Source organism: Sapajus apella, unplaced genomic scaffold (genome assembly GCF_009761245.1).
Source record: "Sapajus apella isolate SASKATOON/1434 unplaced genomic scaffold, GSC_monkey_1.0 scaffold58, whole genome shotgun sequence".
Classification (NCBI taxonomy): Eukaryota; Metazoa; Chordata; class Mammalia; order Primates; family Cebidae; genus Sapajus; species Sapajus apella.
Genome location: NW_022436998.1, coordinates 4,405,258 through 4,421,838, shown reverse-complemented (window position 1 = coordinate 4,421,838; position 16,581 = coordinate 4,405,258). Strand labels below are relative to the sequence as shown.

At 39.5% G+C, this 16,581-nt stretch overlaps 1 protein-coding gene across 3 annotated transcripts in view; it reads left to right on the top strand.

Annotated features, from left to right (window-relative positions):
* The window catches only part of PCGF5 (polycomb group ring finger 5), a 117,716-nt gene that overhangs the window by 24,543 nt on the left and 76,592 nt on the right, over positions 1–16,581 (top strand). The window lies entirely within an intron of this gene.

Here is a 16,581-nt window from a genome sequence, read left to right as displayed (position 1 = left end):
AAGGGAGAGTAGATAGCACTAGGGAAATGAAGTGTGATTGCTGGGCAGTGTTTAAGGTCTACTGAGTTAGGTGATTATGGATTTAAAGTGAGATTAGCTAGCCTGTGGCTGCAGGAATACAAGTGTGGAGAAGGTGGAATCTTATATTCTTCCAGGGCCTAAGACATTCCACTTCCCATCTCTGCTTTTGCACAATGGCTATGGCCTCCATCTGAAACACACTCCTCCTCTTCTTTGCCTAGCAAAATCTTCTTTTATGACCCTGATTGATAATGTTCTTCTTTTTCCAGACATCCTCCCTTGACCCTCATGATACTTAGTCACCTCCCTCCATTCTGTCCCAATTTATTCATGCCATGACAGGTATCTGTTTGTACCTGTCTCCAATAGACAGTGCACTCAGCAAAGGCAGGGATGTGATGTTTTGAAATCCTGGTTTATAACATGGTGCCTGGCACATAGTAGACACTCATAAATGCTGGATAAATGAATATAAGATTTCCCTGTAAAGGATTGAGTATCTATACTTGTTGTTTGTAGTTTCAAGATGAATTCTACTAAATATGACTTAAAAATTATACTGCTTTAATTTCTATCGTGATATGCCCTTACCAAATATCCAAATTAATAAGATGTTTCCATGTATACATTCATATCTAGATGATAATGGAAGAAAGTTAAGACCAAAGAATATACATAAATATTAAATATCTAGGATAACATACTTCATAGAGGCCTGCACAGTGCATGTGGTTTATCAGTTCTTTTTCACATAGGCCTTCTTGCCTAGTAGGAAACAGTTAAAATCCTAAGAAGTAACTGAGCCAGTATTGAGCACATTAATATTTTCTTTTTTACATTTTTTTTAATTAATGAGAGGTTTTTATGTTGCCCAGGCTGGCCTTAAACACATAGCCTCATCTCCTCAAGCACCAGGACAACTGGCCGGAGCCACCATGGCTTCTGTGCACATTAATATTTTCATGTTGAACACATCTGTATTTTCAAGTTGCATTGAAGTTATGAGTATAAAAATGTAGTTTTGAAAGGTTTTCCTCAATCACCTGGAAACATAAGGAGATTTTAACTGCAGAAACAATTTCAAGTAGTTTACAAATAAATAAAAGCCAGAGAGAAATTAAAGTGTACCTTTTTTCCTGAGGTTAATATCTTAGTCTGTTTGGGCTGCTACAACAAAACACCACAAACTGCGTGATCCATGTGCAATAGAAATTTATTTCTCACTGTTCTTAAGGCTGAGAAACCCAACGTCAGGGCATGAGCAGATTGGTCTCTGGTGACGACCCACTTCCTGGTTTCCAGGTGGCACCTGCTCCGTGTCCTCACATGGTGGAAGGGAATGGCTGACTCTCTGACATCTCTTTTGTAAGGGCACTAACCTCAATCATGCTCTCATGATCCAGTCACCTTCCAAAGGCCTCACCGCTTAATCTTATCACCTTTGGGGTTAAGATTTCAACATACGAATTTTGGGGTAATGCAAACATTCAGACCGCAGCAGTAAGTGATTTCACATTTTTCCTTAGAAGACAGGAGACTTGAGTTCTGGTCATGATGTGTTACTAAAGCTCTGTGGTATCAGACGATCTGCCCCACCCCTCTAAGCTTTAGTTTCCCTGTGTATAAAACATGAGATTTGGTCTAAATTATTACCAAGGTCATTTTGAATCATCTGTGATTCTGGAAAGTTATGAAACACAGCCTGTGTAACCATGGTGAGGAAAGTTGATTGGTGGCTCCATAAATAGACTTATTTTCTCCTTCTGTGTAACATTGATGCTCTCCTATTTAATCACTCTCTGGATGTTGCCTAAATAAACCAATTTCTTGATTTTTTCCCCTTAATGCCAAGTGCTCAAAAGTGAATGAAAGATTGTCTTAAATACCAAACAAATGAGCTGTTGCTTTAAATATAGATCTGGATTATTGTGCTGGTTTTCATTCCTGTTGTAGGTATTCAAAAAGCAGAAGGTTGTGATGTGGTAAATTTAGAAACTATTTCACATCAGTTCCTGCAGTCTTTTGTGTTTGTGTGAGAACCCTATTCAAAATATATCTTATTTATTCTTCCCTTAAAATATACTTCACTTCATTTTTGCCTTTCTGCTGGCAAAGAGTCCAGATCTATAAATACTTAACAGGTTTTGTCAAGATCCTTGCACTGACCATTACAGTAGTTCCCCCTTGTCCTCAGGGAACACATTCCAAGGCCCCTCGTGGATGCTGACACCACGGATAGTACTGAACCTTATATATGCTATATTTTATTCATATATATATATATACACACACACACACATATATATGCACATATGATGAAGTTTAGTTTACAAATTAGGCATAGTTAAAGATTAACAACAACAACTAATAAAATAGAACTAGTGTAACAATGTGCTAGCATCACTACTCTTATGCTTTGGGGCCATTAAGTAAAATAAGGGTTAGTTGGACACAAGCACTGTGATGCTGTGACAATTGATCTGATAACTGAGATGGCTACTAACTGACTAAGGATGGTGGCATAGACAGCACGGATACCCTGGACAAAGGGATGATTCATGACAGAGAAGGACCACATGAGATGTCATCACACTACTCAGATGGCACACAATTTAAAACTTATGAATTGTTTATTTCTGGAATTTTCTATTTAATATTTTTTATCTGATGTTGACCATAGGTAACAGAAACCACAGAAAGCAAACCCCAGATAAGAGGGGGAAGTACTGCATTTTTTTCCTAATAACATATAGGTAACCTGGTCAGACACCATTGTGTTTTACCCCATAAGCTTTTTGGTTTCTTGATGTGTGTATCATAAGCTTGTCCTTGATACAGTGATGTCCTGTGTAGCCCTCCAAGAATCACTCTGATTGCAAGATCTTGGGCCATGCTTCTTTGGGATTGTCGCTTGTCCAGAACACTCCACCCGAAATGCACATTTTGACCTAGTTGGGACAAGTACAAGGCTGGTAGGCAAAGTCTCACTGTCTGTGAGCATTCCTGTTGGATACAGCAGTTTGAGATAGAGAATCAGCTCACTAAATGAATTTTTTTTCTTTTTTCCTTTTTTTTTTTCTCCAAAAGGCTTCTCCCAAAATAAGTGAATATTTTAAATGCTTAAAGGAATAACAGAAATTTAATTTTCACTCTTATAATAATCTTTATCCAAAGTATCACATCACTGGCGAGCCATGAGATTAGACAAGTTACTTCCCTCTCTGAGTCTCAGTTTCCTCCTCCATAAAGTTTAGATTTTATTTCTTAAGTGCTTTTGGCTCCAAAATTCTCTTATTTTTTTTTCTTAATACTTTTGTCATCCTCTCTCCAACCTTAAACTAGCTGAAGGCAATTGGTAGTCTTAAACTTAAGCAAGTCTCGCTCATTTCTGATAGTACCTCCTTAAACAAAAATGATTCCGTTTTCCATCACAGAGGCATTTATAGAATTTTTTTTAAAAAGCATTTATGACTTAGTTTATTTTTCTATACATTTGAGACAAAATTAACTCAACCTAATTTGTTTTGCTTATATACCTGGATAATAGTCTAAAAATGAGGCATTCTTATTTTCATAAAAACAATAATTACATACATTGCCATGAGTCTTCACTGTATTAATAAGAACTAAGCTAGTCAGATGCTATTGACCATAGCTATGGAAAAATATTAAGAAAGCAATTCTTTGATATTTATTCATCTTCCTCATTATCAATTAAGAATCTTTATTCTAATTAGCATTTTCAAACTGTTGAAACTAAAAACAAAATCTATGGAAAGGTAAGTTCATTTATTCATTAAGAAATACCTATTGAGTGCCTACCAGATAGTCTTTGGAATATCAATAAACAAAACCATGATTCTTGTCCTAGTGGAGTCTGTTTTCTATCAGGAGAAGACAGACAATAAAACAGGCATAGTAAACATTTATTATATGGTTTGCTATAAGGTGGCAGTGGAAAAATTCAAAAAAAAAAAAAAGAAAGTAGAGCAGAGAAAGGAAAAACCAAAAGTGGGCAGTAAGTAGGGAGCTGGATTGTAGTATACATGCCATGATCAGGAAAGGAGATATGGTAGGCAGAGTGACCCCCAAAAGTCCATGCCCTAAACCCAGGGACCTGCAAATATGTAGGTTAAATTACATGGCAAAAGGGACTTTCCAGCTCTAATTATGGTTACAAATATTAAAATATAGAGGCTAACCTGGATTATCTGGGTGGCCCAATCTAATAAACAAGCCCTTAAAAGTTGGGAAATTATACTGGCTAGAGTTGGAGAGATGTGGCAACAGTTGGAGTGATCCAAAATGTGGAGAGAGAGACTCCACCCACCCATGCCGAGGGTGCATAGAAAACACAAGAAGGAAGGCATGTAGCCTGGAAGATCAAAGAACAGCCTCCAAGGAAATGGGACCTCAGTCCTGTGGCTGCAATAAACCGAATCCAGCCAAAGACCCAAAGGAGCTTGGAAGGAGATCCATCCACATTGCCTCCAAAAGGAATGTATCCCTGCTATCACCTTGATTCTGGCCTTGTGAGACTAAGCAGAGGACCCAGCTGAGCCAAATTGTACCCAGACTTCTAACCTACACAACTGTGAGATGATAAGTGGGTATTGTTTTAAGTTGCTTTATTAGTGGTAATTTGTCATGGCAGCAATAGAAAACTAAAAGGAATCGGGGGATGGGATATTAGCCAAGTTGATAGTGAAGTAAGAATGTGTTATAGACGGAACAGCGAGAGCCAAGTCTGAAAGAGCCAAGTCCTAAGGGAAGGTACATCTGAGTGTTCACGGGGTGGTATGGGATAGCTGGAAGGGAGAGAGCAGGGGGATGAGTAGGAGATAAGGTCAGAAAGGCCTCCCTGGGTGGAGGGTGGAGACCATGAAGGGCTTCGGCTTTTGTTCCAAGTGGGCTAGGGAGTCATTGCAGCATTTCGATCAGAGAAGCAACATTATTTGACTTATTTTTTAAAAGGATCATGCTTAAACTGGCTGAAGGCTGCTCTGAAAACAGACTCTAATAGACTGTAAAGAGGAAGGGAAGAAGCAGGGAGACCAATCAGAAAGTGATAGCAGGAATCCTAATACGAGAGGGTGATGGCTCAGACCAACAGTAGTGGAGATGGTGAGAAGTGATCAGATTCTAGATATGTTTTGAAGACAAAGTCTGTTTCTCTGTGACTTAGATTTGGGATGTGAGAGAGAGAGAGGAGTTGAGGATGATTCCTTGGGTTCGGGTCTGAATAGCTAGGAAAATGGAGATGTTATCAACCAAGATGCAGAAAACTTTGGGTGGAGAGATCTGTGGTGGAGGGAGAATTGGAGGTCAGCTTGGACATGCTGAGTATGGCATGTCTGTTAAACATCCAGTTGATGATGCAGAGTGTGGTAGGCAGAATAATGGCCACTAAAGATGTTGATAGCCTAATCTCCAGAACCTGTGAATATATCACTTTAGGTAGCCAGAGGGACGTTGTGCATGTGATGGTTAACAACCTTGAGATGGAGAGATGATCCTGGATTATTTGTTGGGCCCAACCTAGTCACAAGTCCTTAGAATTAGAGTATCTTCCCTATGGTGGTCAGAGGCCGAGGTGACTATGAGAGAATGGTCAGGGAGATGCAGTGTTGCTGCATTTGAAAATGGAGGAAGCGGGCCACTGACCAAGGAATATGGGTGGCTGCTACAAGGTGGAAATGGCAAGGAAACAAATTCTCCTGTATAACCTCAAGAAGTAAACACAACCCTGCAAACACCTTGATTTTTGCCCAGGGAGATATCTAACCTATAGAGCTATAAGATAGTAAATTTGTGTTGTTTTCAGCCACTAAGTCTGTCATAATTTATTATCACAGCAATAGAAAATGAATACACAGAGTAAGCAATTGGATATGAGTCTGGAGGTGAGGAGAACAAGGTCTCGAATTCAAAAGCATAGAGATGGTTTAAAGCCATAGACTGAATGAGATCACCAAGAGCATAAGAAGAGCTAAAGAAGAGAGGAAGATCAAAGTCGAGGGCAAAATAACTTGTATTGTCTTCATTTTAAAAAAAGATAGTATTAAGGATATGTTTGTGTGCGAATGAGAGCTGTCCATCAGAGAGCAAAGGTTGGTGACATAGGGGAAAGGAAAGAATTTCTGTAGTGTTATCCTCAAGTAGGGAAATAAAGGATGTGATGCAGACCATGTGTGGGGCACCTGCTGTGATAGTAGTACTGTGGTTTATTAAGGTGCCCATAGAGAAAGCAGAGAGTATAGGGGGAGTGGATGTGGTGAGTGTGTGTGTAAGTTTTCTTCTAATGCCTCAGTTTCTCAGTGGAATAGGAAGCAGCTGAGATTGAGGATGGGGAAGGTGGTTTGAGTGTTTAAGAGAGAGAAAAGATGAGAAATAGTCCATTGGGAAATTGGGAGATTAATAGAACAGGAACACATAGTCAGATTGCCTGCAGCATTAAAGGCCCACTCAAGTTTGTGGTTATGAAGTTAAAGGAGTAAATGCCACCATTCACCTTTGAGAAAAGTGTCTCCAAACATTGGATACCTCCTCCTCCTTCAAAAAAAAAAAAAGTCAAATATTAAAAGAAAATTTAGGGGCCAGTTGCAGTGGCTCATACCTGTAATCCCAGCACTTTGGGAGGCTGAGGCAGGCGGGTCACCTGAGGTTAGGAGTTTAAGACCAGCCAACATGGTGAAACCCCATCTGAACTAAAAAATAAAATTACAAAAATTAGCCAGGCATGATGGCAGGTGCCTGTAATCCCAGCTACTTGGGAGACTGAGGTGGGAGAATCACTTGAACCTGGGAAGTGGAGGTTGCAGTGAGCAGAGAGATCTACCATTGCACTCCAGCTTGGGTGACAAAGCGAGACTCCACATCAAAAGAAAAAAGAGAAAATTTAGGGTGGAATTATACAGGAAGAGCACAGTATTCTGTTATCCTTTCTATCCATTGTCTAGAGCCCTAGAAGATAGCTTGCCTTATAGGGTTAATGATATTCTTGAATAATTGAATGTAAATCATATATATATATATACACATATGTATATTTTTTTGAGGCAGGGTCTCACTCTATCACTCGGGAGTGCAGTGGTGCAGTCACAGCTCACTGCAGCCTTGACCTCCTGCCTCAAGCAACCCTCCACCTCATTTTTAAATTTTTTTGTAGAGATGTGGTTCTCACTATGTTACCCAGGCTAGTCTTGAACTCCTTGGCTCAAAATCCTCCTGCTTTGGCCTCCCAGTGCTGGGATTATAGGCATGAGCCACTGTGCCTGGCCTAAATCGTATTTTTTTTTAAATCAAATTTAAATGCTGTCTTAGACTGGTTCTTTAAAGTAGCAGAGCCTAAACAGGGGATTAGGGCCAATTAGTTTATTTTGAGGAATAATCCCAAAGAACAGCATTTGAGACTGGTAAGAGTTACTAGGGAAGGAAGGAAACCCAATCCAAAGTTTGTTAGTCAACTTGGTCACCATTGTGGGCAATTGGGACTTGTTCCCACAGGACACCCTCCAAGAATGTGCCTTAAAATTGGTTACTAGATAAAATTGGGGTGGGTGATACTATTTGTCCACTTTCTCCCATCCCCTGCTGGTCAAGTGTTGCCCCATGAGGTGTTAAGACTATCATGGGACTGCACATTTGTCAGAATGGCTAACTGGTTTCCTACAGATAATCCACATTGCGGCAGAGAAGGCCCAGAGTGGTGCAGCTGAAGTGAGATTCTGTCATCAAGGGCTGGAGTGTCAGTGCCAAGAAGAGTGACGCAGGGCAAAGATGTCCAGTGTGGAAATGTACTAGTTACAAAATCTGCTAAAATGTTGACCAATAAACCATAATCAGACCCAAATTTTAGTTTACAAAGTTCAAATGTTTATGTATTGGACTTTCTAAGCGAGAAACCTGTGCATGCACATTGAAACACCCATGCCCTACACCATCATGGAAGCACAAGCAGAGTTTTATGTTCCTTCTCACCCCAGAGCCTTTGCACTTTCTAAGCCTTCTTGTTCCTTTGTTTTCCCAGATCTTTCCATGGCTTCAAAACCATGCCGGTTGCAGCAGAAATGTATCCTCAGAGAAACCTTCCTTACTACTCTGAAAAAAGATCCCATCCCATTCCCCATCTCTGATACACACGTACCCAGTTCCATTCCATTACACTAATGTGCTTTTTCAGTATTTCAGAGGGTGACAGATGCTATTTATGTATTTATTGTTTGTTCCCCTCACAGACTCTGTGAGGGCAGCTTCACAATAGTACTGCATGGAAGGAGCTTTGTCTATACTTGTTGAATACCTGGTTTTTATAATTCATCTTCTTTGTTTACCCTTTTCCCTGTCATCTGGTTTCATCCCACCCGGTGAAGTCACTTTCTGGATGAGGAACTGCTGAGGCACTGGAAATTCACTGGTGGACAAGATATAATCCCCCTGCTTGAGTCTCCTAGTCTGTTGAGGAGCCTCCAGTTTCTTTTTATCCTGTGCATGATGTGGAACCATTCAAATCTCTTTTTAAACAGAAGAATAACATAATGTGGTTTTTATATTAGACATGGACAAGCAAGCTAGTTAATGGCATGTCCTGGTCATCTAATGATGAATGACAAACTACTCCGAAACTTAGTGATTTGAAACAACAGTAATTGTTTATCTCTCACAGTTTCTGTGAGTCAGGAATCTGGAATCTGGTTAGCAGCGTGGCCTGTCTCTATTCTGCTTGGCATCAGCAGGGGAGGCTTGAAGACTGGGGGAATCATTTGAAAGCTCATGAACTGATTCTCATGTCCTGGGTCTAGTCTGAGACTCTTGGGCTCCTCAGGCACGTCCCTCCCTCTGTGTGACCACTCCATGATGTATTATTTTCTGAGGATGGCTGCAAAGACATATATCTTTGGAAAATAAAATCTCCACGGGCAGTGTTATCACAACTGCTGACGTTTATTGAGGGTGAGGGCTTCCTGTGGTCCCGGCATTGTGCCAAGTGTTCTCCGTGTATTATATTATCCAACCCCTGGTGAGTGGGATTTGTAAGGTAGCCCCTTTTGTACAGTGAAGCAATGGGGACTCACCGAGGTTAAATGACTGGTACGAGCTCACAAAGAACTTTTGAATTTACTGAGGACAGTGCTAATGGTGGTAGAGAGTGTGTGGGAGCCTTGCTTCCAGAGGGAAAAATGGATTCCTTTACTGACTCCTCTGTCAACAGGTACTGGACATCATCCTCTCCCACCATATTCCCCTTTTTCCTTCCTGTTTTCAATACATTTTCATTTTCTTTTATTAAATTTCAATTATATTTTACCTACTCTCTTTTCCATTGTGAACAGAAATCATTTTTGTCATGTATTGAGTCCAGATTGATCTGGAAACATAAGTGTCATGAAAAGACATCTAAACTGGTTAAAAAAACGTTCTGGATCTTAAACTATGGGTATGTTGGAAGCTTTTATATGAAGAAAAGGACACATTTTCTTTTGCCAGCGAATGTCAAACATTTTGCAATCAGAGGGTACTCTGAGATTCACCTGGTTCAGTGATTTTCAAAGGAGAGTCCTCATCCTGATAGGTAGGGAACAAGTGTACTTTGTATATGCTCCCCTCCCCACCCTGACCTCTTCCCTCCTGTCTTGAGAATGACCTGCCTGCCCTGTGCAGAAAGGCAGTACCTCTGGAATCCCATGCATTTGAGTGTCTCTTAGATACTGTTACTTAATATGTGTTTAATGAATGAATCCTATAAACGTAACATGTCCCAAACTGCTTATGTTTCTGTGGTTTCCCCCTGAACCATCCAGTTATTAGAAATTAGAGACATACTTAGTTTTAGGGCCCCTCCCAAGTGCCTAAAAGAGATAGTAAATATTTTTTTGTTTCAGCCTCATATAACACTTACTTAGAAACAGACCTGCCAAGGAAATAGAAACAAGATTTTCTTTGTCTGGTTTCATCTTGCCATTTAGGAAAGAGTTCCCCTGGTTCTCAAGATGATTCATTCATTTATTCAATAAATATTGATTACCAAGTGCCAGACATTGGGAAAATGAATCTATACTGGTGAACAAAACAGACAAAAAAATACCTGCCCTCACAGAGCTTACATTCTAATGGGTGGAGATAGATAAATATATAACATTTTTACTTTGTCAGACAATGAGAAATACTGTGGAGAAAAGTAAACCCAGAGCATGGGAATAGAAGTGTCACATCATGTCATTTTACCTAATTATGATTCTTTGGCTTTCCATCTTCTCCAAATTGAACCCACAGTCCTTACGGTGGACCTGAAGGACCTGCATGACCCACCCTGCCTCCCTGACCTCAGTCCCATCTGCTCATTCTCAACCACACTGGCCTCCTTGATGGGAGAACCTTGGACATCAGCGTCATTCCTGGTTAGGACACTTTCCTTTCTCTCTGTGTAGTCACTTATCCTTTTGATAACTGTAAGACCAAGTCCCTTACCTGTTTTTTTGGTCTTTGCCCAGATGCCATCTTCTCAGGAATACGTTTGCTGACACCTTGTTTTAAATTTCAGTCACCCTCCTTATCTACCCTTAGTATCCCTACTTTCCTGGAGGTCACCCCAAACCACCAGTTTGGCATAACCATTGGCAAAGCAGCATCACTGGTTTTTTTCTCTAGAAGGCAGACCTGCTTGTGGGTTGCAGAGACCAAGGTTGTCTCTGTCCTTCCATCTTGTTGGGAAAGTTTTCTGTAAAAGCCCTGATTAGTGGCAGCACCTTGGGGAATCCCCATGGCCTCTTCAGCAGCATTGATCCAATCCTGAGTTTAATTAGCAGCAATTCCCAGGATGACATTTTGCCCTTGTCATACCACAGGGCAGTACCTCTTAGGGATTGGATACAGTTTTGTGAGATAAAGAGCCCTTCTTCAGATGGGTTATTTCTACCCCGTGATGTTTGGCTGAGTGTGTTTGGTATTAGTTTTCTTCCCTTTCTCAACCAGGCCATTCTTCCCCTCCTCTCTCCGATGTTCCTCTCCTTCATCACCCTCTGTGACTCTCATCTGAGGTCTTAGCTCTCAGTTTCACTGGCTGTGCTGACCTTTTACATATTTCTTGTTTTTGTTCAGAAACTGAAACTATATCACCTACATGGCTGGTTTGTATCTGCCTCTTTCTTATTTTATTAAAAGCTTAGTTTTTTGTTCTGTGTCTCTACCACTTTCTGGGTCTTACAACATTCAAAGATCATTCGTGCTTCCTCAAGGAAAGTTCCAGAGTCTATGCATTTTATGACATAACAAAAAAGATTGAAAATGTACTTGTCACAGGTTGGGTTCCCTGGGAAGCTGACTCTCAGGTGGAGTTCGGCATCCAGGATGTTTATTAGGGAATGACCTTTGAAGGTTGGGAAGGAAGCAAGAGGGTACCGAGGAGGAGTTGAGCTGTATAGCCAGCACACCAGGGAGCTCTGGAACCAGAATAACTCCTCAGAGTTTTCTTGACTTGGGCTGAGATGGCCAGGCCTTTATACTCCATCTTCCCTCAGTCCTTGCTTGCTTGGGAAAGGGACCTTGGGCAAGGAGGCTCTTCGTATCTGAGGCCATCCTTGCAAGAGGCCAACAGTATGCCCGTCAAGTGCAGCCCAAAGGCTTCTCTGAAGGGGTATCTGATTTGTGCTTCCCAGCATCTTCCACATAAATGTAGGTGAAATTCAGCCACGGCTCCAAGATATGATGCAGTGTTTTAGTTAAGAAGTAACCTTCAAGGCCAGTTTTAGTTTAATATTGAAATTTGATTGATTTTATTGAAATCATAGGATGTTAGAGTCAAAGAGGCCATAAAAATCCTTTATGCATCCCTCTTGTTTGACAGATAGGGAAGTGAAGTAGATAAAGAAGGGAGAAGAAATTTTAGTGTGGTTTCCCAAGAAACAGACCCCAAGACAAGAATTTGAGAGTAAGTGGTTTATTTGAGAGGTTCTCCCCAGAAATACCAGCAGGGAAGTAGAGAAGTGGGACAGGGAGGAAAAAGAAGGCAATAAAGGGTATGGTTTCAAGAGAATTACTGCTGTGGGCAACTGGAGCTCAGTCCCTTTAAGAAACTCTGGGAACTAGTCTACACGCTTCAGCTTATCCTACCTAAAGGATAAGGAAATTAGGTTACTGGCCCATCAACTGCCCATCTTCCTTGACTGAGGGCTGTTTCCTGGGGATGCTAACTTCCCTGCATTTTTGCCTCACTCTGGGAGAGGACCCTGCCTGCTCCCAGAGCCAGAATAAAAGCCACAGGTGTTCAAGAATGCTGCCTTCAGTGTGTAGAAATGAGCATGGAGGAGATAGGAAGGAGGAGACAGTGACAGTGTCTGCTCTAGTTCTGCCTGAAAGTGAACCAGAACTCCGGTATCCTGACTACTGTCCAGTGTTCTTTTTGCCTACTCAGTGCCCAAAACTGTTCAAGTAATCCAGTAAAAAGAGAGTCAGGCTATAAAAAGAACAAGGGGATGTAGCCCCTTTCTGGGAAGTGCACATATATGTTTGAAAGAACCAGAGAAGATTTTATAAGCATTAATATCAACAGGTATGGATGAGATTGCAGTGAAAGTTGTGCATTGCATTTGTCATTGTTGAGGTGCTGCTGTAAGGGGCTGTTACAGAAGGGAAGGTGTTTTTTGTTTTGTTTTGCTTATTTTTAAGACACTCAGTCTTGAACACAGTCTCAGTAGGAAATTTGAACATAATTAACAGGGACTGAGAGGCAGGATCATGTACTGGTCAAGAGTTGGGGGCCTTTCTAGAGAGCCATCTAATTTATCATCCTATATTCATCACTTAGTGGCCATTGGGCAGTGGGCAAATTAAGCTTTGGTTTCTTCCTCTATACAGTGGGGCCAATTATAGAGCCCAATTCATAAGAGTGTTGAGAGCATTCAATGAAGCAGTTGATGTAAAAATATTAACCTAGAGCTTGCTGTGTAGGAGGTTGATAACATTAGCTGTGTTTGTGATTATTGTTGATGGAGGGAAGTGGAAAGGGAGGGTCAGATAGGAGGGTGGTCAGAGCTTGGGCAAGCACCAGATTCAAGAAGCTAATGGAAAAATAGTGTGAAGTGGAACTCCTGAGACACCAGGGAGGTGATGGGGGAAGTTTTATAAAAGTGAGAAGTGCCGCCCACTTAGTCCACATTTTCATGGGAGCTGTCTTTTGTTCGTTTTCTGTTGCTACAGCTGAATGCCTGAGACTGGGTCATTTATAAAGAAAAGAAATGTATTACTTACATATCTGGAAGCTGAGACGTCCAAGGTCAAGGTATCTAGTGAGGGCCTTCTTGCTGGTGGAGACCCTCTGCAATGTTCTGAGCTGGGCATCACATGGTGAGGGTCTGAGTGTGTCAGCTCATGTCTGTCTTCATATAAAGCCACCAGTCCTATCATGCCCCCAATGAGTTTATCTAATCTTTACCTCCCAAAGCCCCACGTCCAAATTTCATCAACATATGAATTTGAAGATTAAGTTTTCAGCACATCAAATTTGGGGAACACATTCAGACTATAAACAAGAGCTTATGTCCCATCAAAGTGAAAGCTTATGGGGAAGCCCAATATGAAAACAAAAAAAAAATTATATAAACAGAGCTATGTGTTTGAAAGTGGAGTGGAGAACTATCTTCTCCCCTCCTCATCAACCACCCACAGCCCCTGAGGGAATTCTGAGAAACCCCAAGGCAGCAAGAACAAAAACAATGTCTGCAGAATGATTTTTTTTACCACTACTGTAACACCTCATTTGTTCTGAATTGAGTTCATTTTCCAGAAAAACATTTTTTTTTTTAAAGAAACTCATCTTGGATGAAAATTTGCTTAAGTGTGTTACTTTTTTGCCTTCTTAACAAGGCTGAATGAAAACCTGTTAATCTGTTCTTGATGACTTTTGATTATAGTAATGAACATTTAGTTATGGTTCTATGCTTTAATGTGGTGATTTCCAACCTCAGAGGTTCTGAAGAGTTAGGACTGTTTACTGGTACTATGCTTTTGAAATTGTTAAAAGAAGCAGGATGGCATTAAAGGAGGGTCCTGGACTTGGGAGCTACACTATCCAGGATTATATCCAAAGCTGGCATTTTATTAGCATTGTGACCCTGGATGACCACTCGTTGCCTCAATTCCTTCTTCCCAAAATTGAGAATAATTGTACTCACCCCATAAGGTTATTGTGAGAAATGAATAAGTTTTTATATGTTTGTTGCTTAGAACCATGGCTTCATATAAAATGTGCTATATAAGTGCCATAATGATGATGGTCGATTTATCTGTTTTTATAGTTCTTTTGTCTTTTTAGATGTAGTGTGGTAGCTAAGCCTATAGACTCTGAGGCAAAATAACCTGGATTTGAATCTACCACCATTGTGATCTGATTGTTTTAAGCTGATTAATTTTTGTGAACCTAATGATTTCAGTAAAACCCACCATTATGACCTGGAGAGAGTTAATTTACATCTCTGTGATTCAGTTTATTCTTCTGAAAAATGAGACTAATAATACAAAGTAGCTAACAGGATTGTTGTGAGGATTAAGTAGGATAAATTTGTAAGCTGTCTTAGCACAGTATTTGGCACATAGTGAGCAGTCATTGCATAGTAGTCATCATTACTGTTAATTATTAAAGAGTCCAAATGAGGGATACTGTAATATAATATACAGCCAGAAGTTTTTACTAATTTGACTCCTTAGCAGCCTTGAAAACTTCCTTCTTATTACCTAATTAGTTTTAGTAAATAGAGGTTATCAACTACTTATTGATCTTAAATAATAAGTTACTTTCAATGTGCTTCTTAATGTTGGGGCACGGGTGGTTGGGCAAAGAGATTAGCCATTTATGATATATAATATGATGCTTATTATCAAACTGTGACTCAACATTTAGATGTATTTATGTTGAAGGAGTTAGATCATTCTTTGCTTAAAAGGTTGGCATGATTAATGTTCATACAAGGGGATATTTTCAAAGGAAGAAAAGCAGTAAAGAAATATGTTGGTGAAAATGACTAGAAACAATACAGGGTAGGCAGCAAATTTTCTGATGCAGAAGAATAGAGACCAAACATGATTTAAAAAAAAAAAAAAAAAAGGCAAGAAAGCAAACAAAAAACGGTGATTTTGCAGCCTTGATGGAGTTGGGGGTCAGGGGAAGGGTTCAGTCACAATCTACCAGCAAACCATTTGGAACTAACCATTTTAAGGGCTAATTTAGGTCTCTAGAGCATGCCACTATCAAAACTAATTGATGAGGGTTTTGTATAGCCAAGGTTTTGTTGCATATTAAAATATTTAGGAAAATTATCCAACATTTAGGAATAAGGCACAAGGATGATTGCATGCCTTTTTAGTGTTTTCTTGGAGCACCTAAGACACCAGCCAAGGATCATGTCATTTTCTAGGAAAGTGTTCTTTTGTTTAACTTACTGTTTATTAGGATCCAGATTCTATGAAGTTAGATGTTAATTTGTAGATTGATCACCTGCAAATGATGTCTGTTGAAGATAACCCCAAAGGTTATAGTTTCATTGCCCTATAGATAGTAACCAGTTTTATATCTAAATTAGCAATCTTATTTCAGTATTCTTTCATTGCCTGTATATACTTCAGTCTTTCCTGTATTACATTGAACCAGATGTACCATCCTGCTGAGTTAAAATAAATTTTTGACATACACTTAATATATATTTGTATAAGAGTCATGTTTTCCAATTTCTTGAAAACTATATCCTGACAAACCAGTTACTTACATTAATGGAAATTTTCTTTCTTATTGTTTTCTCCTTTCTTTAACATTTTTTATTTCCATTGTAATTTTGAAATTGAAATAAATTTTATAGATCTTTTATTCTTTCAATATAGGCAATCTGTCAGCAACAAAAACAAGTGTACATATTTAAAAGTTTTAAACTTGATTGTTTTAGGTTGTTTAAGTTTTGTGAGCCTAATGATTTCAGTCAGGTCCACCTTTCTGAAATGAGTATTATGTCAGTATAAGCTAATTTAACACTTTTATGCAGCTTTCATAATGTGATTATACAACTAGCTTGCTGTTTATTGTTGAGTTTGTGAAGCATGACACCACAAAATCATAAAAATGTTCTAATTCACATAACCAGAACTACAGAAAAAGTAGTGATTAAATTTAGAGAACATGTTTTTGAATAATTATTTGCTTTCATAAAGATGAAACTTTTAGAATTACAAATATACTGTTTAATTTGCGTAAGTTTATGTCTACTCTTTAATCCTCATAAAATATTCCGACAAGCCTTGTGACAGGGAAGAGGGGTGTTAGGGAATGTCTTAGATGGGATTCCAGCATTGGATAACAAGTGGAACTTACTGGATTAGGTTTGAATTAAACCTTAATCTGAATTAAGATTTTCATTAAAAAATAAAACTTACGTTAGTCTTTCCTCCTTTTGTTAGAAATTTGTACTCAAATAACTGTCTTATATACTTTTAACTAGTATTTACTTCATAGATATTAATTTAATTCTTCTAGAATGCAAACTCCATGATAACCAGGCCAGGTCTATCTTATTTACCATT